We start from the raw sequence: 18,609 nt of genomic DNA, 5'->3' as shown, positions 1-18,609 counted from the left end.
AGCCCCGCTCTATAACGGCGGCGATCAGAGAAACCTCTCATCTCCGCCGCTATTCCCCTGAATGCTGCCATCAAAGCTGACTGCAGCATTCAGGAGAAAATGAGAAGGGGGGATGCCCCTGGATCGCGTCACAGGGAATTCCTGTGACTCGATCGATGGCCATACCATATATGGGCAGAAAGCCCAGGGTCTATTGACGGACCCCAGGGCTGTCTTACCATATTTCTTGTTGTTAGGACATACTGAGGTATGTCCTAACAACTGCCTGTGTGCTATCCGTCCACAGGCTAATGTACTGGCACATATCTGATATATGTCAGTACATTAAAGTTTCTGAACAAAGTAAAAACAAAGTATTGGTAAATTTTTAAAAAAATACACATTCACCTTTTTTACAATAAACATTAAAATAAGTCTCAATACATAAAATATTCACACATTCAGTAATGGCGCGCACAACAATGTTTTTGCATCATTTATGATGTGTACGCTGTAAAAAAATGAAATAAACACTGCTTTCTTTCACTTATTAATGTGAGGCGCTAGGTGCGATGAATTTAACCTCCATGTTCCTCACATTAATAGTAATTAACCCCATCATGTACCTCGCACATTAACCCATTATGACTGAGAAACATGATGGGATTAATTACTATTAATGTGAGGCACATTCACAATTCATCACACCATGCGCCTCACATCAGAAAACGAAAGAATTTAATTTTTTTTATTACTGTTGCCAAAGTATCGAAATTGGTATCGAAATCGCAATTCTAAACGAAGTATCGGTATCGAAGTCCAAATTCTGGTATCGTGATATCCCTAATCCCTAGATTTCAATTTCAAGTGTCATAGCAAAGAGTCTGAATACTTATGTCCATATGAGTCTTTCATTTTTAATAAGTTTGCAAAAAAAATAATATTCTGTATTGACTTTGTTATTGTGGGGTATTGAGTGCAGAATGGTGGGGGGAAATGTGATTTTTTATTTTAGCACAAGACCTCAACATAAAAAAAATGTGAAAGGGTCTGAAGACTTTCCGAATGTACTGTATAGGGCTCATGCACACAGCTGCCGTACAGCATAAAACTCAGCATGTACAGCTTTCTTATCTCCGTTATGGTAAACTTTTGTTCGTTGGCGTGTTTATTTTTAGCACTAAACATGTGCTGGAAGAAAACACTTAAAAGTGTAGGCTTCAGTCTGATTCGCCACAACGTGTTTGCATTGACATGGAAAGCATTCCTTCTAGACTAGTTGATGAAAGCCACACTTGATTCTACGGTATCTAATCTTCCCGGGCCAAAGCTCACATGTAAGGTGTAAGTGTTTTTGCAGGCAGAAAAATTCCTTCAGGAATTTTGAGGCAGATTTTGACCTGCCTGCAATTTCTTGCCGCGTTTTTTGCGGCGGCCATTGAGCGCAGCGGCTAAAAAAGGAGCGAAAAAGTCTCTCTCTACATCCCATTGATCTCAATGGTAGGTCAGGTTGGCTAAATGCCGTCGCGGGGAAAAAAAAAATCAGTGGGAGGCGTTTCAGACGTTTTTTGGCGATGATTCCAATGCAATTTCCGCATCAAAATCAGTGTAAAAACACTGTGTGAACTGGGCCTTTATGGTCTTTACTTTTTCACAAATGATTAAAAATAAAAAAATGGTCACAAAATACTTTAACTCCTTCACGACTGCTATGCAGCTATATACGTTCTAACTGCCGATGCCCCGTGCAGTTAGCACGTGTATAAACGTCAATGAGTGCAGTGCTGCTTCAGTGCTGCTCTGGCCAAGGATTCCCGTCCTAGAGGGAGACCCCGCTCTCTCTCCATCCCGGCTGTAGATAGTGCCACCCCCCCCCCCTACAGATAGCATCGCACCCCCCCCCCCAACTGTAGATAGTGCCACCTGAACTGACTCGAGAAGCGGAATTCCCGGTGTCAGATCGCACTGGCCAGGGATTCCGCTTTTAGAGAGAGCCCCTGACGAAGCCCATGGTGTTACTATCCATATATGGACAATGACGTCAGCGGCTCTCTCTAGGAGCAGTGTCCCCGGTGTCAGATCGCTCTGTGCCGGGGATTCCGCTACTGGAGAATCCCCTGGTGTCACTATCCACATATGGACAGTGACGTAAGGGGCTACTCCTGGAGCGGAATTCCCGCTCTAAAAGCGGAATCCCCTGCCAGAGTTAACCACTGACGTGACTGTCCATATATGGACAGAGACATCAGGGGCTTCTAGTAGGAGCGGAATTTTCGGCCAGAGGGATTCCGCTCCTACAGGGAGCTACAGTGGCACTATCTGCATTGGTTCTGTGGCATTATATTGGCACTATCTACAGGGGACACTGGCTCTATCTACATGAGCACTGTGTGGCACTAGGGCATTATGTACAGGGAGACCTGTGGCACTATATGGGCACTGTGGCACTATTTACAGTGGGCACTATCTATGTGGGCACTGGCACTGTCTATGTGGGCAATGTGGTGTTTTCAGGGGGTTGGGACAAAAAAACCCTAATAAAATTCATCCTTTTTTTTAAAATGTCCACGAAATGGTTAAAAATGGTCAGACGGCCGGGAAATGGATTCAAATTTTGAGTCACATTGATGCAAAACAGCCATGAAAAACTGACCGTGGTCGTGTGTGAATATAGCCCTCTTCACTCTCCCCTCACAGCGATCCAGGGTGATGGAGAGAGAAGACTAATTGTTACAGAGATCGATAGATAGATAAAAATTACAAAAAAGTATTTTTTTTTAAATCTTTTTGTGATTTTTGTCTACTCATAATAAAAATTAGAAACACTGAATTAATTCAACTAATCTAGAAAATGAAAGCCTCATAAGTAAAAATAGTTGTGATATTCAAAGCGTTTGCAAAGATCTTATCGTTTAAAGAAGTGCATATAAAAAAATAGAAAATTTGACCTGGACACGGGCATCAATGACCCTTGGTCATGAATGGGTTAATAAATGCTCCTTTTTAAAAGAAATCTGTCATGTTGAGAATATATACCGTAATATTTAAGAAAATATAAATTTATTTTTTTTTTTTTGGAAAAAGCCTTAGGCCTTATTCACATGAGCGTATTTCACATCCGTGTTACGGGTTTTAAAGCAACGGACGTCACACGGACCTATGCAATTCAATGGGGCCATTCTGAGTTTTTCACGCAGCGTGTGTCCGCTGCGTGAAACTCACTGCATGTCCTATACTTGTGTGTTTTTTGCGCATCACGCACTCATTTAAGTCAATGGGTGCGTGAAATTCACGGACAGCACATGGATGTCATCCGCGTGCTGTCCGTGATTCACGCAACAGTTGCTAAATAAAATGATGATAAACAGAAAAACACCTTCAGTTTTTTTTGCTGACGTAAAAAACGCGTGTCATACGGATGACATACGCACATAAAAACCGCAGATGCGCACCGAACACGGAACTGCAATGCAAGAAAAACTCGTTTTTTATGTGCGCAAAACGGACACGTTCGTGTGAATAAGGTCTAAGTATGACGTGTGATATATTTATTTATTTTTACCTAAACTTCTGCTAAAGAGTCCAGTGGACGGTCCTATGTGATTGACAGCTGTCGCGCCATGCGCGCACACACAGGAAAGACTGTCAATCGTTGAGTAGGACTGCCCGCCTAAGCGTAGGATTCCAGATTGGACTGCACTTTTGAACATGACAGGTTGCCTTTAAATTGCAGCTAATGTATTGCTGTATTGTGCAGTAATAAATCTTCAGTCGTGTCAATACAGGTGTATAGATTTAAAATATTCTGGGAACTGTCACCATTTCTAATTTGAATTAATACTCCATTACCACCACCTCAATAAATCTTGAATATACTCTCTCCATTATTTAAGACTTCTCTGCTCTGTAAGACCTTATTCACACACTGCAGTTTTACTGCACGTTTTTGATGCCGTTTTTAAAGCCACAATCAGGAGTGGATGGAAGAAAAAAAAGAGTTGTAGGAACTTTCCTATACCGTATCCCTGCCCTTTACGATCCACTCCTGGTTGTGGCTTCAAAAACGGCACTGTGTGAATAAGGCCTAAGATTTGACCGTGAGCTAGAGGTGAGAAAAATACTGGCCAAAGCTGGTATAGGCTGATAGACTGGTCTCCACCCGTTCACAATATGGGATGGTAAACCTACCATTAGATTAAATTGAGTATATTCTGTATTGTGCGGAGGTTAGAGAGCAGTGGAACAGACGTTTCATTATGGCTCCAGAATCGCAACTTCTTCTGCGAGTTGCAGCCATTGTGTAAGGTTGATGTAAGCGGTTTGATGAACTTTTACAATTGCTTTTGATAAAGTTTGTTTGTGCTGGGTAGTACTGTATAGAGCTGTTTTGTTGGTGTGTGCCTATGTGCTTGGAATCCTGTGCGGCTCTCAGGCGTGGTCTGTTCACCTTGCCTCCAGATACGTCTGACTGCTGGTACATCATGTTGTGCCAAGTACTGAGCCATCAAATTCTCATGGCTAATTATGGATTAACTATATATTTGACATTCGCTGCAAGGCTGAATAAGATGTTGCATAGCCTATCTGTATTGCGCGTTCACTCGCTCTCTGTTACTATGATTTCTATATATGGCAGTCTAGTAAATGAAAATTAATACATTAATGGCACTGGGTCAAAGATTCTAGCCGCTGGACGTCTCTGAGCCGTACCAAAGTGGCCGGCCTGCTTCACTGGGCACATAGTGAAATGGCATTTGTGGCCACAGAGGTCATTGCTTTTTGTTTTTCTTATTCCTTTTATTTGCAGTAGTAGTACTACTAGTGTCCTTTATATTGTGCCATCATATTCCATGCAGCTGTACTTTGCTGTACAGAAAAACCGATAGAATAACGGTAAAGTTGGCCGTTTTTTTTTTTGCAGAATATTGTTGTGAAAAACTAATGACAAATTGGTACCAGTTTCCATCATTGTTTTTTTTTTCAGTCAGTCACCAATTCACCCCCATATTAAAACGAAAACCCTGAAAATAAATACTGATCTCGATGGAAGTGATGAAGAATGATGTAACAAATGTCCTTTGGTGTAGTTTTTAGTCCCATAGAGGGAGATTTGTTGACTGAGCCATCATGGCCAGATTATTTTAACAAAAGCACCAACTGCGGAAAAAAAAACAGTGCAAATCCAGGCTAGGGCCCCATGCATGCAGTTGTATCAAAGAGCTGTATGGAGCCATACTGTACCTTCATATGCCCCTAATTTCATATTGGGGTTTTTTCTTTATGAATCTGAGAAAAAATAATAGTGGCATGCTAAATTGGATGCCATTTTACTGAACGTATTCTAGTCTAGAAGCCTACGGCTTCGTAATACAGGGACTCCTTATGTTCCCGGACAGGCTATGTGTACGTGGGTGTTCGTGAGCCCTTCGAAGAAAAAAAAAAAATGGGGTTCTCACACTGAATACCTCACATAGTCACACCATCCTGGGGCAGGGAAGAAAGCATCTCCATCATGTAATAAAGAAATATCCCTGTCCGATGTGTGGAATACAGCTGGAATGGTGGATTGTTACCCCAGCATGGTACTGGGCTGTATTTCTTCTTGAAAGGCTATGTACACCTTGGGCTTCGTTCACATCTGCGTCGGGGTTCCGTTCTTGGGTTCTGTCGGACCTTTCCGTCAGGGGAGCCCAAGAATGGAAACGAAACTGAAACAAATGGAAACCACAGCTTTCTGTTTGCATCACCATTGATTTTAATGGTAACGCATCTGTTGCAAATTGTTACTGTTCTGTAAGGTTTCCGTTGTATTGACAGAATCAATAGTGCAGTCGACTACGCTAATGATTCCGACAAAACAACGGAGCGGAAAGGTCCGGCAGAACCCACGAACGAAACCCTGACGCAGGTGTGAACGAAGCCTAAGGTGTACATGGCCTTTAAACGGCCTGCTGCCTGACTAATGTGAGACATACATGTGTTACAGGATTAATAAGAAGAGTTCTACTTATTGGATGCTGTTTATGCATTTTCATTTTCTTTGCAGGGAAAATAGCAAGTCAGGCTCTGTCACATGAGGATTGTGTAAGTCAGTGGTAGCACTGTGGTGACCCTACAAGAGCGGTCACTTACAGGCATTTCAGTTCGGGCTCACAGCTTTGCTTTGCATAGGTTCTCCCATACGTTTTCTGGAAAAGGCATGATCTCATATATCCTGCGATTTGTGTTCTAGCCATCCCATGCTCTCTACAAGGATCAATCAATATAACCTTTACACACGGCTGCCTGGTTGCTAGGAGAAATCCATTTATCCTGTGTAATGTCTCTGCCAATCGATAATTACTGCAGAGCAAAGCATTACACCACCGAATATCATTCCTGTTCTACCGTGACCTCATTTTGTGTCGTCGTCCATGATGTTTTAATGGATTCATTTCAGACACAATGTAGGTTTCCTGGAAAGTTTATATGTATATTTTTTACTTTTTGACTTAAAGGGAACCTGTCACCAGCATTTCACCTATTAAACCAGCAATACCTGGTGGTAGTGGGTGAAAAATCATTTCTTTATAACCTATAATTGTCCTCTTAGTCGGCTCTGTAGCTTTAGTAGTCAGTTTTTTAGTGTTCCCGCACTGTATGCTAACGAGCATAAAAAAGTCAAAACTTTGTTTTGAAAAGAGTCAAATCTTCATTCCTCAAGTCTATCCGAGTTTACCCCGCCTCCTTACTTCTGATTGACAGCTCCTCACCACACAAAATCCTGAGCTTGTGCATTGATGTCCTCTTCTGGTGTGTGTGTACAACGGGACACCGGATTATTACGATAAAAGGCGCAAAATGTTTGCAGACCGTTATTTCCAGTCGCAGGAGGCGTTTAGGAGAGGGGATAACGGCAATGAACTTTTGATATCAGCGGCCAGTGAGGGATAAGTAAAGTTCAATAGGTGAAATGTTAGTGACAGGTTCCCTTTAATAAGTAGTTTAGCACTGTAGAGTCCGAACATTATAATTTAGGCTGTCTTTAAAGAGGCTCTGTCACCAGATTCTCAAACCCCTATCTCCTATTGCATGTGATCGGCGCTGCAATATAGATAACAGCAAAGTTTTTTTTTTTGTTTTTTTTTTTTTTTGAAACAATCATTTTTGCCCAAGTTATGAGCAATTTTACATTTATGCAAATGAGCTTTTCAATGGACAACTGGGCGTGTTTTCTCGTTTTACCAACTGGGCGTGTATGGTGTTTTTACCAACTGGGGGTGTATTGTGTTTTTACCAACTGGGCGTGTATTGTGTTTTTACCAACTGGGCGTGTATTGTGTTTTTACCAACTGGGCGTGTATTGTGTTTTTACCAACTGGGCGTGTATTGTGTTTTTACCAACTGGGCGTTGTGAATAGAAGTGTATGACGCTGACAAATCGGCATCATACACTTCTCATCGTTCCCACCCAGCTTCTTTCACTGCAGACACACAGCGTGACGTCACCCACAGGTCCTTCAACCTTGTCGTCGGACAAAGAAGATACATCGGCTCCAGGCGTCCAAAAGGTTAATATGCTCGTCTCTAGGGAGTTTACTATACTTACCTGACACGGTGATGCTGCTGCAGATTCAACTGTACCCTCTGACGCCTGGAGCTGATGTGTCTTCTCTCTTCCGACGCCAAGGTTGAAGGACCTGTGGGTGACGTCACGCTGTGTGTCTGCAGTGAAAGAAGCTGGGTGGGAACGATGAGGTCACCCACAGGTCAACCTTCACATCGGAAGAGAGAAGACACATCAGCTCCAGGCGACAGAGGGTACAGTTGAATCTGCAGCAGCATCATCTATTCACAACGTCCAGTTGGTAAAACCAGTAAACACGTCCAGTTGGTAAAACCAGTAAACACGTCCAGTTGGTAAAACCAGTAAACACGTCCAGTTGGTAAAACCAGTAAACACGTCCAGTTGGTAAAACCAGTAAACACGTCCAGTTGGTAAAACCAGTAAACACGTCCAGTTGGTAAAACCAGTAAACACGTCCAGTTGGTAAAACCAGTAAACACGTCCAGTTGGTAAAACCAGTAAACACGTCCAGTTGGTAAAACCAGTAAACACGTCCAGTTGGTAAAACCAGTAAACACGTGCAGTTGGTAAAACCAGTAAACACGTGCAGTTGGTAAAACCAGTAAACACGTCCAGTTGGTAAAACCAGTAAACACGTCCAGTTGGTAAAACCAGTAAACACGTGCAGTTGGTAAAAACACAAAACACGCCCAGTTGTCCATTGAAAAGCTCATTTGCATAAATATAAAATAGCTCATAACTTGGGCAAAAATGATCGTTTAAAAAAAAACAAAAAAAAACTTTGCTGTTCTCTACATTGCAGCGCCGATCACATGCAATATCAGAGAATCTGGTGACAGAGCCTCTTTAATTATGCCAGTTTTATACTTTTTCACCAGAAACCAATTGTCCGATGCTTGGGGAGGAGACCTAAAAAACATATTCCACCCCACCTCAATTGCTATACCCTAGGCCGGGAACCAAATTGTAGCAAAGTGTAAGAGCACCAAATCTCTACTCTACGTAACTAAATGTTCAACAAACTTCTGACATGTCATAGTGACGTGTCAGAAGTTTTGATTGGTGGGGGTCCGAGCACGGAGACCCCCACCAATCGCTAAAACGAAGCCGCAGAAGTGCTCGTGTGAGCGCTGAGCTGCTTAGTTTCTCCGATGTAGCGGAGTACCGGCTCAATAGAAAGTCTGTGCTGAACATAGGGCTTTCTTCTTATTTAAAATTGAGGCTGATATGAATTCATTTTGTAGGCCTTTATTAGGGAAAAATGGTCAGCAATAAGAAAATAAAATGTTTTTCCTAATTTTTTCATGGTATGTTTTAGGGTTGGTTGTTTAATGAATAAAAATTACCACTAAAAGGAATCCCCTAATTCTCCCACATAAAGTGATATCAAATATGTTTACATTTCGGAATGAATAACGTTGCTGTAGTGCCAAGAACAAAAACTTTAACACCGCTTGAAATATGTATCTCCCTCCCGAAGCTTTAGACGCAGCATTCGTACATGAGAAGTAATCATCGAAGTAATGCCATTTTTTAGTAAAGGAACAAAAAGGTATTAGAACAGACTAAAGCCTCATTTACACAAGCATTATGCGCACGCAAAAAAGTGGCGTTTTGCGTGCGCAAAAGGCACTTAACAGCTCCGTATGTCCTCACCATATGAGGCGCGGCTGCGTGCTTTTCGTGCAGCCGCCATCATTATGACACTCCGTTTGGATGTTTGTAAACCGAAAAGTACGTGGTGCTTTTCTGTTTACATTCAGAGAATGACAGCTGTTGCGCGAATCACGCAGTTTGCATGGAAGTGCTTCCGTGCAGCATGCGTGGTTTTCACGCACCCATTGACTTCAATGGGTGCGTGATGCGCAAAAAACGGCGAAATATAGAACATGTCGTGAGTTTTACGCAGCGGACTCAAACTGCGCAAAGCTCACGTACTGTCTGCACAGCCCCATAGACTTGTATAGGTCCATGCGACCCACATGAAAAGCACGTGCGTCGCACGGACGAAAATCATGCTCGTATAAATGAGGCCTAAAATTGGTGGCCGGAGGTAACTATTTTATGTGTGATGTGCATTCATGTTACGCAGAATGTCTAAAATTGGTTTGTGTAGGTTGTGTAAGTGCATTTTGTTGGGGGGAGTTTTTTTTTCTAAATAAAAAATTATATATATATCTCAGCACTCCAATGTAGCAAAATAAATGTGGTTTATTCAGTCAACATAATGATGCAACGTTTCTGTCCCACCTTGGGACCTTTATCAAGCATGCACAGGGAATCCCTGTGATGTCATTACTGACATCACAGGTTTAAGCCTTATTCACACGAACGTGCTTATCACTCGCGTCACACGGACCTATGTTAGTCTATGGGGCCGTTCAGACATTCCGTGATTTTAACGCAGCGTGTGTCCGCTGCGTAAAACTCACGACATGACCTATACTTGGGCGTTTTTCGCGCATCACGCACCCATTGAAGTCCAATGCGTGCGTAAAAATCACACGCAGCACATGGAAGCACTTCCGTGTGTCGCGCGTAATTCGCGCAACAGTAGATCAAGAAATGAAGGGAAAAATAAAACCATCTCATTCATTTCTTTTTCTAAACCTCAAAACCGCGTGTCATAAGGATGGCATATGCGTGAAAATCACGCACCAAACACTTATGACACACGGAACTGCAACGCTGCGTTTTTTGCGCACTCGTATGAATAAGGCCTTAGGGTTTTTGCGAAGGGGGGCTGATTATTTCAGTTCTCTGTTAGGCCCTGTTCACACCAAGCTTTTTTGTAGCGAAAACCGTGGAAAAAAAATGGCCGAAATTGGCAAGTGGAAAAAAATGCTCGTGGGAAAAAGAAGCGATACGCTCTATCTTGAGGCATTTTTCACCTCAAAAATCCCATTAAAATCAATGGGAGATGAAGAAATACACAGTGAACATCCGCAGCATTTTTTTGACGCATTTAATGGCAAAAACCTTCGTGTTTTTTTCCCTTGCCTATGGAAGAAATGGGTAAAAAAACGCAGCCAAAATATGTGGCAAAAAACGCCTGTGGTGTAAAACCACTTAAAAAAAACAAAAAACGGAGCTGATTTTTCCAAGCAGAATTTTCTGCCTGTAAAAAAAAAACTGTGTGAACAGGGCCTTTCAGTGCAGGATCCTAACGTCATCAAAGACAACATGTATATTATAGGTTGCAGGCGCAAGGACAAGTCCCTTAGCCTGTTGATTTTTTTTATTTTTTATTAATATGGATTTCTCGCATCATACTTAACCCCACATAAATTACTACGTGAACGCTCGCCATGCTATCGTATATATAATTCCTGAAAAATTGCATTGAAAAATCCAAGCTTGTAAGACCTGCTTAGGCATGTATAATTCGTTGTTTTGCGAAGGACATAACACAACAAACATATGTATCCATTTTTGTTTTATTGTCGCAATGTACCATTCGTTTTTAATTCTAATGGGTTCAATTATCTTAACACATTGACATAGTTTCTATCCATAAAAGGATTACATCAAAGAATAACAAGCTGTGTACAGAGGCTATTTAAGAGGCCTTTTAGGTATGCAATGTATGCATTCCGCTCTGACTCGTTTGCACCCGGCAACGTTTTTTTTTTTTTTTTTTGGCATCTCCCCAAGGCATGTAACGCAGCAATGTCGCTTCTACCAGATGGTTAACAAATCTGCCCCTAAACTGTCATATGTTACCTCATGTTGCTTTTAATGTTTACTTTAAAGCTTGTTAAATACAGAACATTTTGTTTTTCACATTGCAGGTCAAGATAAATAAGTTAAGAGCTTGAAAAATCTCTGTATCACATTGAACATGTATGAGAAGTGAACAAGCAGGTTGGTTTGTTTTTTTACTTAAAAATTCCAGTTAAAAGGAAAAATTGGCATAATTATGTATGTTTATTTACGAAGGCTTTGTGCTCCTTTTCGCTACATATTTTTTGTGGACTAGCAACAAGTGGCTGTTATCTGCATTTTTCAAGATCAAGAAGTGTGTGTGTGTGTGTGTGTGTGTGTGTGTGTGTGTGTATATAAGGCTCTGTTCACATCTGTGCAAGGGAGGTAAGGCTCTGTTGACATCTGCGTTGGATGTTTCCGTTTCCATCACCATTGATTTCAATGGTGACGGAGCCGGTGCCCGTGGTTTGCCTCTTTTGTGCACCGGACCCGTCGTTTTGCCGGAAGCAATAGCATAGTAGACTCTGTTTTCTGTTGGTGTCCGTTTGTGTCTGCTCAGGGTCCCGTTCTGATGGAAACCTCCGATGTGAACAGAGCCTTACCTCCCTTGCACAGATGTCAGTTGGCAGGAGCATACAGTGCATGCGACAGCTAAGGCTCTGCCCACATCACGTTTGAGCCCTACATCGAAGGGAAACCGCCAGTGAAAAGTTCCCGGCATAAATACTCCAAACGTATCCATGTACTTTTTCTATACAGATTCATCCCAAAAGAAAAAACGTATACGCGTGGTAAATATAAATTTATTATTTTATTTTTTTTAAACATTGGACGCTACGGGCGAAGTATGCCTATACAGCTGTATATGTCAGGCAATGCTCACGCTATGTGATGTTAACCGGGCCTAAGCTCCTTTTTGTGTCGAAAGACTTGACTAAAATGAACATATTGGATTTATTTATAATAAAGAGGTTTTAAACAAGCGAGTGAAATCAACTTAATAACCATTGTAAAGGCTCAATGGGGAGGTTTCATCAGGTTCAAGCTCTCTGTTGCAAAAAAAAAAGGTATGATCCAGCACTTCATGAAGAAATCTCAGGACTTAATTGTATAAACATTAAAAACCCACCAAGCACATAAGGACAAAGGACCAGTACGTTTACATGTTCCAACTGCGTTCTTGGTCATAGCCTTAGTCACTGGCATAACCTGACCCAAAAAAGCTGCAAATTGCAATGAGCGACAAATTTGCGGAAAAACTTGCAACTTTTCTCTTCACTCTCAAATTTGGAAAGTTCTTTTCAGGGAGATGTAGTTTTTGCACCAATTTCAGGCTTTTTACGTCGTAAATTCAGCTAACTTTGATTTTACACCTGTTCATAGAAGGCATAAATTTTGTTTACTGCCTCTCAAAATTCAACAAATTTCTTAAAGGGGTTGTCCACAACCGGACAACTGATAATCTATTCACAGCATAGGTCATCAGTATATGATCGGTGCAGGGCTGACACCGGGCGCCGGATGTTTTGAACAATATGCGGTAGTTGGAGTCGGAAGCAGTGGCTCCGACCATTGTATAGCGGCCGTTCTGCAGCTCTGCTCCTATTCACTAGACCGGAGCCATCTGCTTCTGGGTGTCGGACCCCCACAATCATATACTGATGACCTATCCTGTGGATAGGTCATCAGTTGTCCGGTCGTGGACAACCCCTTTAAGAGACGTGACTTTTAATAAGTTTGGCGGAAATCATTCCATCTCCTTTACTAAGACTCGTGTAAGACATGCAAGTGAGCCATTGACTTCAGTGCAAACAGTTCTCTGTTCATAGCCACCAGCATGGAGCTACTAAGATAGAATGCAATGTAACCAATTTGACCTCTAAAAGCTTTGGATAGGAGGGAATTTTCAGACTATATTAGGAAATTAACCCCTTAAGGACGCAGCCTAGTTTGGGCCTTAAGGCTCAGAGCCCATTTTTCAAATCTGACATATTTCACTTTATGTGGTAATAACGTCGGAATGCTTAAACCTACCCAAGCGATTCTGAGATTGTTTTCTCGTGACACATTGGGCTTCATGTTCGTGGTAAAATTTGGTCGATATATTCAGTGTTTATTGGTGAAAAATTGCAAAATGTAGAGAAAATTTAGAAAAAATAGCATTTTTCAGAATTGAAATGCATCTGCTTGTAAAACAGACGGTTATACCACCCACAATAGTTACTAGTTCACATTTCCCATATGTCTACTTTAGATTGGCATCGTTTTTTGAACATTCTTTTATTTTTCTTGGACGTTACAAGGCTTAGAACATGAACAGCAATTTCTCATATTTTTAAGAAAATTTCAAAAGCCTTTTTTTTAAGGTACCTCTTGAGTTCTGAAGTGGCTTTGTGGGGCCTATGTATTAGAAACCCTGATAAAACACCCCATTTTAAAAACTAGACCCCTCAAAGTATTCAAAACAGCAATTATAAAGTTTTTTAACCCTTCAGGCATTTCGCAAGAATTAAAGCAAAGTGGAGGTGAAATTTGCAAATTTCATTTTTCTTGCTGAATTTCAATTTTATTAATTTTTTTTTCTGTAACACAGAAGGTTTTACCAGAGAAACACTACTAAATATGTATTGTCCAGATTCTGCAGTTTTTAGAAATGTCCCACATGTGGCCCTACTGCGCTCGTGGACTAAAACACAAGCCCTAGAAGCAAAGAAGCACCTAGTGCATTTTGAGTCCTCTTTTTTATTAGAATATATTTTAGGCAGCATGCCAGGTTTGAAGAGGTGTTGAGGTGTCAAAACAGTAGGAATCCCCCAATAGTGACCCCATTTTGGAAACTACACCCCTCAAGGAATTCATTTAGGGTTGTTGTTACCATTTTGACCGTACAGTTTTTTCACAGCACGTATTTGAATTGGGCTCTGAAATGAAAAAAATGTCATTTTTTACAATAAAATGTCATTTGTGATCAAAATTTCTTATTTTCACAGGGAACAAAATACCCCTTTTTGTTGCCCAATTTGTCCTTAGTGTGGCAATACCCCATTTGTGGTGATAAACTGCCGTTTGGGCCCATGGGAGGGCTCAGAAGGAAAGGAGCGCTATATGTTTGTTGGAGTCCAGATTTTGCTGGATTGGTTTTCGGGTGCCATGTCGCATTTGCAGAGCCTCAGAGGTATCAAAGCAATGGAAACCCACCAAAAGTGACCCCATTTTGGAAACTACACCCCTCAAGGAATTCATTTATGGTTGTTGTTAGCATTTTGACCACACTGTTTTTTCACAGCACCTATTTCAATTGGGCTGTGACATAAAAAAAATGACATTTTTTCCAATAAGATGTAATTTTTTACCAAAATTTCTTATTTTCACCGGGAACAAAATACTCAATTTTGTTGCCCAATTTCTCCTGAGTGCATCAATACCCCATTTGTGGCAATAAACTGCCGTTTGGGCCCATGGGAGGCTTCAGAAGGGAAGGAGCGCTGTGTGTTCTTTGGAGTGCAGATTTTGCTGGTTTGGTTTTCGGGTGCCATGTCGCATTTGCAGAGCCCCAGAGGTATCAAAGTAATGGAAACCCACCAGAAGTGACCCCATTTTGCAAACTACACCCCTCAAGGAATTCATTTATGGGTAATGTGACCATTTAGACTCCATAGTTTCTTCACAGAACTTATTTGAATTGGGCTGGGAATTAAAAAAATATATATTTTTTCCAATAATATGTCATTTTAGCTCAAAAATTCTTATTTTCACAAGAAATAAAATACTCCATTTTGTTGCCCAATTTGTCCTGAGTGCGGCAATACCCCATTTGTGGTGATAAACTGCCGTTTGGGCCCATGGGAGGGCTCAGAAGGAAAGGAGCGCTGTGTGTTCTTTGGAGTACAGATTTTGCTGGTTTGGTTTTCGGGTGCCATGTCGCATTTGCAGAGCCCCAGAGGTATCAAAGCAATAGAAACCAACCACAACTGACCCCATTTTGGAAACTACACCCCTCAAGGAATTCATTTATGGGTGTTGTGACCATTTTGACCCCATAGTTTTTTCACAGAACTTATTTGAATTGGGCTGGGAATGAAAACAAAATTATTTTTGTCAAATAATATGTAGTTTTGGCTGAAAATTTCTTATTTTCACAAGAAACAAAATACCCCATTCTGTTGCGCAATTTGTCCTGAGTGCGGCAATACCCCATTTGTTGTGATAAACTGCCGTTTGGGCCCATGGGAGGGCTCAGAAGGAAAGGACCACCATTTGGCCTACTGGGGATTTTCTAGTGCGAAGTCATGTATGCAGAAGCCCCTGAGGTACCAGTGCAGTTGAAACCCGCAAGAAGTGACCCCGTTTTAAAAACTACACCCTTAAGGCATTCATCTAGAGGTGTAGTGAGCATTTTGACCGGAGACCTACACCCCATAAACTGTAATGTGGGTTCTCCCGGGTATGGCAATACCCTACATGTGGCTGTTATCAGCTGCCTGGACACACAGCAGGGCCCAGAGGGGAAAGACGAGGGGGGATAAGCTGTGCGGAGTGCATCAGGGTAAGTAAAATTGGGGTAAATTATAAACCAAGGGATGTATGATAAATTTTAAAACACTTTCATACAGAGCTCTGGTTATTCGGGACACGTGTCACATTGATATATTGTGTCATCCATTATCGCCCTCTTATAGCAGACTTTGCACCTCTTTTGACTTTTTCCCTTCTTGCCAGTTTGGGGAACTTCTCCTGGAAAGTGTTGCCCTGGTACGATGCGTGTGGGCTCGCTTCCAGAAGTACTGGGTGCCCCCCCTTCTTGGTCCCTAAAGATTAGGTTCTTGATAATCACCTCTTGAAATTCCAGGAAAGTTCCCGTCTGGCCTGCACATCGACGTAGCACGTACACATTGTACAATGCCATCTGTATGATGTGCCCGGCTAGCTTCTTATACCACACCGCATGGCGCTGTAGGGCTTCAGGGCTTGATCTTACAAGTCCATCCCTCCCATGTACCTATTGTAGTCCAGGATGCAGTCTGCTTTGGGGGTGGCCTTTCCTTCATATAGCCTAAACCTGTAGGTATACCCTGATGCACTCTCGCACAGCTTTTACATCTTCACGCCATACCGTGCCCTCTTACCCGGCAGGTACTCGCGGAATTGAACCCTCCCTTTAAAATGTACCAGGGACTCCTCAATAGAAATACACGTCTCGGGGGTGAATGCTTGGGAAAACCGGGCACTGGAACGGTCTAATAGGGGTCTCCGTTTATACAAACGGTCAAAACTGGGGTAATCTCGGGGTGGGCACGGCTCATTATCAGTATAATGTAAGAAATGAAGTATTGCCTCTATTTATTTTTTTAGGTTCCAGTTCAGTTCTGAAGTTGCTTTGAGGGGCCCATATATTAGAAACCCCTATCAAATACCCCATTTTAGAAACTAGACCCCTCAAAGTATTCACAACAGCATTTAGAAAGTTTATGAACCCTTTAGGTGTTTCACAAAAATTTAGAGCAAAGTAGAGGTGAAATTTACATTTTTTTTTTGTCAGAAAATCCTCTTTATACCATTTTTTTTATAACACAAAAGGATTTATCAGAGAAACGCAACTTAATACGTATTGCCCAGATTCTGCCGTTTTGAGAAATATCCCACATGTGGCCCTCGGGCGGTAATGGACTGAAGCCCCGGCCTCCGAAGCAAAGGAGGACCTAGCGGATTTTGAAGCCTCTTTTTTATTAGGCACCATGTCCGGTTTGAAGAGGTCTTGTGGTGCCAAAACATTGGGAACCCCCCAAAAGTGACCCCAATTTGGAAACTAGATCCCTTGAGGAATCCATTGTAGTTTTCTTGGGGTGCATGCGGCTTTTTGATCAGTTTTTATTCTATTTTTAGTTGGCGTGGTGACTAAAAAACAGCAATTGTACGATTGTTTTTTTTTCTTTTTTTTTTTTACGGCGTTCACCGTGCGCTATAATTGACATGTTCACTTTATTCTGCGGGGCGATACGATCACGGCGATACCAGATGTTTATAGTTTTTTTTTTATGTCTTATGGCGTTTGCACAATAAAATACGTTTTGTAAACAATCATTCACTTTTTGTGTTATCTTATTCTAAGAGCCAGAACGTTTTTATTTTTCCATCAATAAAGCCGTGCCAGGACTTATTTTTTGCGTAACGAACTGTAGTTTCCATCAGTACCATTTTTAGGTACATGCGACTTTTTGATCTCTTTTTATTCCATTTTTTGGGAGGTGAAGTGACCAAACAATTGTGATTGTGGTACGGTTTATTATTATTTTATTTTACGGCGTTCACCGTGCGGGATAAATAACGGAATAATTTTGTAGTTCAGGCCGTTACGGATGCGGCGATACCAATTATGTATAGTTTATTTGTTTGTTTATATATTTTTATTAATAATAAATGACTGATAAGGTAAAAAGGGGGATTTTTACTTTTAATACTTTTAAATCTTTTATTTTCTTATTTTTACACATCTTTTTTTAACTTTTTTTTTACTGTATTACTTTGTCCCACTAGGGGACATGAGGGCAGGAGGCCCTGATCGCTATTCTAATACACTGCACTACATGCGTAGTGCAGTGTATTAGAACAGTCAGCTACTCACTGACAGCAAGCATAGTGGGTCCTGACGTTGTCAGGACCCACTAGGCTTCCGTCTATGGCATAGCCGGACGCCATTGTTTGGTGTCCGGTTGCCATAGTCACCATCGCCGGCCGCTGTCGCGTAGCAGCCCGGCGATGGCAGCTTAACCCCTAAAAAGCCGCGATCTCTATAGAACGCGGCTTTTAAGGGGTTAATCAGCGGGGACACAGCGATCGGTCCCCGCTGTAGGAGCTGTGACAGCTGCTGAACAAGACAGCAGCGTCACAGCTCCTGTATGTGTCGGGAGGACGGCCGAAACGGCCGTTACTCCCGTGACGTACTATTACGGCATGGAGCGCGAACGATACAGCTGCCATGACGTAATAGTACGTCAAGGAGCGGGAAGGGGTTAAGTAAATATCAATTCCCTAATAATAATAATGTTGAATCACTCCTGCAGCTAACAAGTGGTCTGAAAACACTGCACAGCTACTGTCTATGGACTGTCTTCAGCTGTCCGTGTGCAGCCAACTTCTCCTAAGGAAAGCAGACAGGAGCAGAGTGTCTGGTGCAATTGTCATTGTTCCACCGATCGGTGGGAGTTAAAAGACCGGACCCCACCAATCACAATTTCTTAACATATTTATGAAAAGTAGATCCAAACATACATGGATTTGGAGTGGAATTACTGCAGATTTTCTGTCTGGATTTGTGGACGGAAAAAATGCAGCGTATTACAGTAGCAACAAAGTGGATG

At 41.8% G+C, this 18,609-nt stretch overlaps 1 protein-coding gene across 3 annotated transcripts in view; it reads left to right on the top strand.

The window, feature by feature from the left end:
* SEMA4D (semaphorin 4D) overlaps positions 1-18,609 on the top strand; it is a 113,688-nt gene that overhangs the window by 44,737 nt on the left and 50,342 nt on the right. For all 3 annotated transcript variants that reach the window (XM_075828853.1, XM_075828851.1, XM_075828852.1), the window contains one exon: positions 11,338-11,410. The gene's annotated coding sequence lies outside the window, so the exon portion shown is untranslated. The remainder of the gene's footprint in view (positions 1-11,337; positions 11,411-18,609) is intronic.

The sequence above is a fragment of the Rhinoderma darwinii genome, chromosome 1 (genome assembly GCF_050947455.1).
Source record: "Rhinoderma darwinii isolate aRhiDar2 chromosome 1, aRhiDar2.hap1, whole genome shotgun sequence".
Classification (NCBI taxonomy): Eukaryota; Metazoa; Chordata; class Amphibia; order Anura; family Rhinodermatidae; genus Rhinoderma; species Rhinoderma darwinii.
Note: the sequence above shows the minus strand (reverse complement) of the source record. Positions and strands in the feature narration are given on the sequence as shown.